Source organism: Charadrius vociferus, unplaced genomic scaffold, assembly GCF_000708025.1.
Source record: "Charadrius vociferus isolate BGI_N301 unplaced genomic scaffold, ASM70802v2 scaffold126, whole genome shotgun sequence".
Taxonomy (NCBI): domain Eukaryota; kingdom Metazoa; phylum Chordata; class Aves; order Charadriiformes; family Charadriidae; genus Charadrius; species Charadrius vociferus.
The window spans coordinates 560918-567795 of NW_009648894.1; the positions used below are offsets into that span (position 1 = coordinate 560918).

The window sequence follows — 6878 nt, forward strand, 5'->3', positions numbered from 1 at the left end:
ATTAAATACAGGTGTATTCACAAGGACAACCGAATGGCTACACCTGAGGTTACAGAACAGGTATGTTAACACTGACATCTAGCGTGAAAAGAACACCGCCTTAGCAGGTTGACTCTCAATTTACAAGCATATTCAAGAACCAACCCTTGCACCTTCCTAAAACAAAGCTGTAACACCTGAGTAACTGCAACAAACTTCAAGTACTCTTTAAGAGACTGCTTTTCTCATTATTCTTTCAATTCTTAAAACACGTTGTCCTGAGAAGCAGATCCTTATTATGTGTTCCAGTCACTCCAGAAGGGGGGGGAAAAAAAATAAAATATCAAGAACCTCAAAGTATTATCTCAATTAACGTTTAGTTTAAAAGTGACAATTGGAGAGGCAGGCAGTGTGCTTTCTCTCACAACTCATGATTCACATGCTCACCCTTTATACTAACATCAATCCAATCCCTCCCTGCATACATACAAGAAAAAAGTACTGGAAATTTGCATCAAGGAACTTCACAGGCCCAAATGCCTGGAAATACTGAAAGAGAGCAGATAGCTAATAGCATTTTATTGAATCCCCTTGCAATACAATGTTCAGTCTAAACCAGAGATGTTAACCCACATGGAAAAGGGACAGGGACCTTTCCTGAACTATTCCACCCAACATCCTCTCTTCCCAATTCAAAGATCTGATAATTTTTTCAAAGCTTCTCTGCCTTTTCACTCAAAAGCTGTGGCTCACTTGGGAGTTCCTGTTACAGAGCAGACTCCCTCTAAAAGCTGATTAAGGGTATTTGTGAGGAAATACCCTGGAAACGCATGAAGGAGCTCGAGCAGACAAGCAGATCTCACACATCCAACCTAACAAAGAAAAGCCTGTGTAAATTTCAAACAATGAGAAAATGACACACTTTTAAAGAACTTCTCCTCTTGAAGTGTCAAACCGTGATACTCTGTTTTGCTATAGCAATTATATTTATTGCTTGAAAATGACTGTAGGAGTGTATCATAAAAAAAACTGAAAGCAAAATTTAAAATAAACAGAATCAAGACTGTGTTTAACTATCCCCACTGACAAAAGGCACAAAAGCAACTCAGGAATATGAAAATGCCCCTGAACTGCTGACTTAGTGAGATGTTAAATCAACTCCCCAATATATAGCAGAACTTCAACAGATACAGACTCAGCTCTGGAGACTTTTTTCCCTCCCCTAAACAAAAATGTCCAAATTTCAAAATACAGCTATTTAAGATAATTTTGACTATGCAGAAAACAATTTAATTTTATGCAGACTAAAGAAAGAAATAAAACACATTTTCTAAGTGAAACTAAGTAGTTGCTGGAATACTTGCTTTGCAATATCCAACACCACAGTTTTTGAACCAAGACTTTGCATTTCTGAACGAGACGATGTACCTCAGAAGGAAGTTACTGAGGGAGGTGTTATGGCTTATTTTTAGGTAGACTAGATTGTAATACTCTCTCTTGGCTGAAAGCAGGTGAACTCAAATTTGTATCATCCTATTAGGAAAGCACTGATTTTACACTTGAGTCTTAAAACCCCTAGGATGCACATAGCAGAAGCTCTTAAACTGTTATTTAATTGCCTAAAGAGGCAGCAACCACACTTTGGGTCACAATTCTCTATCTTGTTGTATACACAATGCCTACGAGCCATTTCAGCTATATAGTAGTCACTCTAGTGAAAGGGACTCTGCTGTAATGAGTGGAAGGTGCAGCATTTGAAACAGAGGAAGACAGGATGTGTGCATTTAGCTCCTGATTTGGAAAGAACAACCCCGAAGGGCGTCATCTTCAAACACTGAAAATAAAGTTTCTGACATTACAATATCTGCCCTTTTCCTCTTCAGAATCGATTCCTTTGTCATGTGTTTCTATCAGACCTTAAAATTAACATAGATCTGTTTATATTCACCACTGTACTTTTGTAATAGAATCATCAATGTCAGCAGAGCACATGAAAGACATGGTGTTACACCAAGGGCAGAGCCTGGCGGATCTCGGCGTATTGGAAAATCAGAGCAAGAACAATTATCTATTCTAACAGGTATATGGAAACAGATGGAAAAGGGAAGATTAGTCATATGTTTTGTCAGTCCTGTTTCCTTTTAAAACAGAGCGCAAAGATTTCATTTAGGAGTTGTCAGCTCCTGGCTGAAATGATTACACTGAACTGCCCATGGCTACAGTCAACACAGCTATCAGTAAACTTGATACTTGGTTCCTGCAGGACTCTTCGCAGCTTTTTTCACTGCTCTGTTTGTACAGGATTTGTTCATGTTGAGCCATATAAACTATGCAAATTTACATTATAGCACAACTGGCACCATCCTGTGCTACAATGGGCTATATTTTAGAGAAATGTTTTCCATCAAAATGAGTTTAGATGTAAAAACTTGCTCAAATAGGCAATATCTTTGTTTTGCACTGTGCTGAATCCTAAAGCCGCTTGCCAGTTTTGTTTCCTTTGCCTCTCCTCCTGAGATAGCTATGCTCAGTGTAATTACGCACACCAGTTTATTATGCTGTGCAATTCATGGAAATAATCAAATAAAATGAATAAACAGAGAAGACAGAACAAGACACTCAAATTCTTACTCTCTAAAACTGAAATATAACAATTGCACAGGAAAAATATCAACTTTATCACTGCAAAATTATGGTATTTTTTAAAAGATGTCTCCGTGGGAGACTTTTTTTTCCAGGGACCTGGCAGGTTACTAACACTTGTGGCAGAGACCTGGAACCCATTTTTCATGGGAAAACTGCCTAAATTAATAAACCAGTTAAAGTTTGTTTTGGTCAGGAATGACGAAGACCAGGCTGTTTGTTTGATGGAAAGTTGCTAAGGAAATTAATTTGTAGCCATAGATTTTCTAAAAATAAAACATGGTATTTTTCACTGCAGGAACTCTGCACTTCATACATGAAGAACACATTCACACACATGCAAATATATAAAGCATTGTAGATTTAGACCTATATGATCTAAACATCAACCTTTATAAATCTCATGTTTGGAGCGCAGGGTGGGAAGAAGGAAGAAATGCACTCCCACCTCTTAGCTGCCTCAATCAAGAGTGTGAATATGAACAGACGCGCTGACTTCTGACCTTAAGTAAACTCAACTTTCTAAATTATATCTTTTTGCACGACTTTACTGTTAAACTTAAAATATTATTATAAGGCATTCAAAATCTCAAACTAGAGATTCTACATATGCTGAATTATCTACAGCTGAAGTATCAACACAGAGCTAGACAATCCCCAAGGTTTTTCTTTTTCAGTTTTGGACTGAAACAGGCCACCTTTCCACCTTTGGAAAGGGGTGAAACAGGTGGCCTGAAACAGGAACAGCCACCTTTCCACTGTCAAAAAGAACCTGATTCAATTATGTAAGTATGTGCTAATAGCTTCTACATACTGTTAATAGAGAAACACTTGTAAGAGTATAAACTTCCATGAATTTGTTAAAGTTCAGTTATTTCTCAGTGTAGGTGAGGACAATCTCAAAACCAATTGCATACTATTTGATGTCACATGCATTCTACTTTAATGACAGCTGCCAAAACAATGAACATCCTCATCCTGCAAGCTCAAGTATATGCTATCCTAAAACTAAGTATATGAAAGATTACAGCCAAAAAAGGCTTCCAGGTAGAAAAGTCAGTGTCATATTTCCTGGCAAATACCTATTTGCCAATTTGACACATAAGTTGGACCAGCTCTGCTAAACACAACTGGCCATATAACATGGCCAGGAATGAACACTGAGCCAGAACTTGCCAGAACTGCAGAATCCCTTTTGTAAAACAAGTAGCTTTCCTGGGGTGCTACCACTAAAGTATTCTATGCTCTCTCTCTTTTCTACATGTTTCTATTATTTTTCTTGGCTGTATAGATTCACTAGACACCATACCAAGAAAATAAAATATTACACATAATTTTCATTTCCCATGTATCTGGTTTATGAAAGCACTGATGAAACGGAAGGCTTTCTTTCAAGCTACACATTTATATGGAAAAAAGCCTTCTAGAATTTCCATACTACAATTTGCTAAATGATATCCAAAAAAATGTATGAGAGACATTTTCAAATAGCATGGTTTCACGTACACACATAGGCCTAAAACATATAAGAAACCCTGTTATTATATACAAAAAGTACTTCCAAAGGAACATTCACTTTTTTCGGTTTGATTTCCAGATAAAAGCAAACACTTAAATCCCCCTTGACTTTACTCTGTTCCTTTATAAATTGTAGAAGAAAACTGAATCCAGATGTTCAAGAGACTTAAAAAGAGAAAACAGCAGAAGATATCAAAACGCCTGACTATATCAGTATTCCTGAATGTAATTCAATTCATCAAAACAAGTATTTAATGATAGGTCATTATATAAAACTGAATTTGGTCCAAATTGCATAGAACCCTTTTTATTCAAATTGCTTATTATTAGTTTTAACAACACTCAAACCAAGATTTTCATCTATAAGTCTACGGTTTGGACTTTTTCCAAGACAACACAATGCCTACGGGCTGAGTTCTCATACGCTTCCCAGAAAAACAAGCACCCAGACTTGGAAAAAAGTTATACCAACGGTAATGCAAATAGCATTGTATCTATATGCTTTGCAAGTTTCAATTGGTATTTAACCATTTATTACTATCTAGGGTCATTTACAGAAATAATAATTTAAGTCTGCTTCATCTGCTTTGGCTGGTACCACTGAAAAGAACCTCTGTCTCACTCTTCATACTTATTGTAATTTCTTCAGTCAATGTAAGGCTAGGATAATAGAAATTACAACATGCACTGACACTGATGCATTTGTTCAGCAAGTTCAGAAACAGTAAGCTTGGAAATAAATTTACCCTTTCAGGAAATAATACAAGGGTTTTGGTTAATTCCTTCACCCTCCAAACTACAAAAGATGTAGATGTGACATATGCTCTCAAGCCTTCATATGCATAGTAACTACTTACGGGATACAGGTTTACAGTATTCTGATAATTTTCTAAGGCTGCAATAGCAATATTCTGGTTCTTTTAAGTATTTTGCCGTGTTTTAAATAATGCTTTCTTAGGTAGCCATCCATAGGATACCACATCTGGTATTACAATTTATTAACTATTGCAGAACAGTACCAAACATTCACAATACATCTATTATTATGTTAAGAACAGAGTTAGATAACATTCAGTAAAGATTTGTTACATACATACAACACACCAACACATGACAAATGGGTGAAGGGCCACGGTGTAGACCAAGTTTCAGGAACCAGTCTGCTTTCTACGGAAATCGTCTATAACATATAGGTAGTTCCCCAACAGAAATCAGGCTACTAGAAAAGTTGAGTATTACTATAACAGCTATATATAAACAATATACAATGTCAATGTCTAACACCCTCTTTTCATTCCACAAAGACTCCAAAATCTACAGATACAAAAGCTATACAAAGATGTATTTTGCTCTTAATAAGCTAAGGAGGTCTCTGGAAATAAGGAAAATGCATCCCTACAACAGGTAGTTAGGATTGTTTACAATAACAGCATAGGTACCTATTTTGGTATGTCGTGTATTTTTACATATTATATATATAAACATATATACACATTCAAGTAAAAATTAGATAGTAGAAAAAATGCCTCATTGCCAACTGTACGTTTTAAGTGAATGAATGATGCTAAATGGATTCTACTCTGTAAGCATAACATTTTAATATTACTTAGCTCACTGGAAAATTAACAAGGTAAGTTTTCACCTGATGCTTTTACGAAAATGCTCTCTGTTGTAAAGTCTAATAGAAGAGCTGCTAATGCTTATGAAGGCTGAAGTATTTGAAGGACTGTAGTTACAATTAAAATTATTATGATGATTCTCTTAACTTATGCAGATTTTTGGTGAAACCTGTACTTGGAAGTAACAATTCATAGTAACTTTGAAGTAGCTCAATATTTTTTTTTTGGGGGGGGGCGGGGGGAGCCAAGCAACAGAGCCTACAAGGCTTGCTGTAGTTCACCCAGGCCATACTTTGGCCATACAGCAAGTTCAGCTCCAGGATTCCTTGTACCAACACAAAAACTCACCTAGGCACAGGGTCTAGCATGGACTCACTATACAAGTTTTCCTATTTGGGAAATGTTACACCAGTCTCATATATGTATCAGCTATTCACCTAGCTATGTGCCATGAAAACCAGGTCTGCGTGCATGCCTATGGGATACCTCGGCTAATCTGACTATCATCCTGTGTGCCTGCATGATCCCCATCCCACCTGCAGCACAGGTTTGTCAGCAGAAACCAGAACACGTACGAATGAACACAAAATCACAGCCTTCTCAGGACCAGCCGCCTGGGCCAAAGCGGAACCATGTATCCATAACTTCCATCCCAGAGGGCTCCTGGGTACCTGCTGCCACCCAACAGGCCACCAAGGCTTTCGGACACTGCTCAGTTTACAGCCACGGACCCCCAAGGCAAACACATCACTAGCCAAAACTCACCTGCCCATGCCCCTTACAACTTGCCCCCACGCATCCCCCGACAGCAGGCCCGTCAGACAGCCCCCTACCCCGGCTCCCCTTAACACCAACCCCGCCACCATAAGGTCACTTTCCTGCCCCTGCAGAGGGGGAGGCTGCGACTCCGGGGCTTGGGATGAGGGGACATGGCTGCCCTCCCACCCCACTGCTTCCTTCCACACGGTGCTTGTGCCAGACTGGCTAGGGAGGGGGGTGACCTGCCCGGCTAGGGAAGGGGCTGCGGGAGGAGACGGGCCGTCTTTGCCCACCCCATCGAGAAGATGGCGCCCTCCACAGCCTCCCCTCAGGGGTCGGTGTCCCGTCGAGCAGATGGCG

At 38.9% G+C, this 6878-nt stretch overlaps 1 protein-coding gene across 1 annotated transcript in view; it reads right to left on the bottom strand.

The window, feature by feature from the left end:
- TRDMT1 (tRNA aspartic acid methyltransferase 1) overlaps window positions 1–6878 on the bottom strand; it is a 28690-nt gene that overhangs the window by 21709 nt on the left and 103 nt on the right. The gene's annotated exons all lie outside the window — the stretch shown is intronic.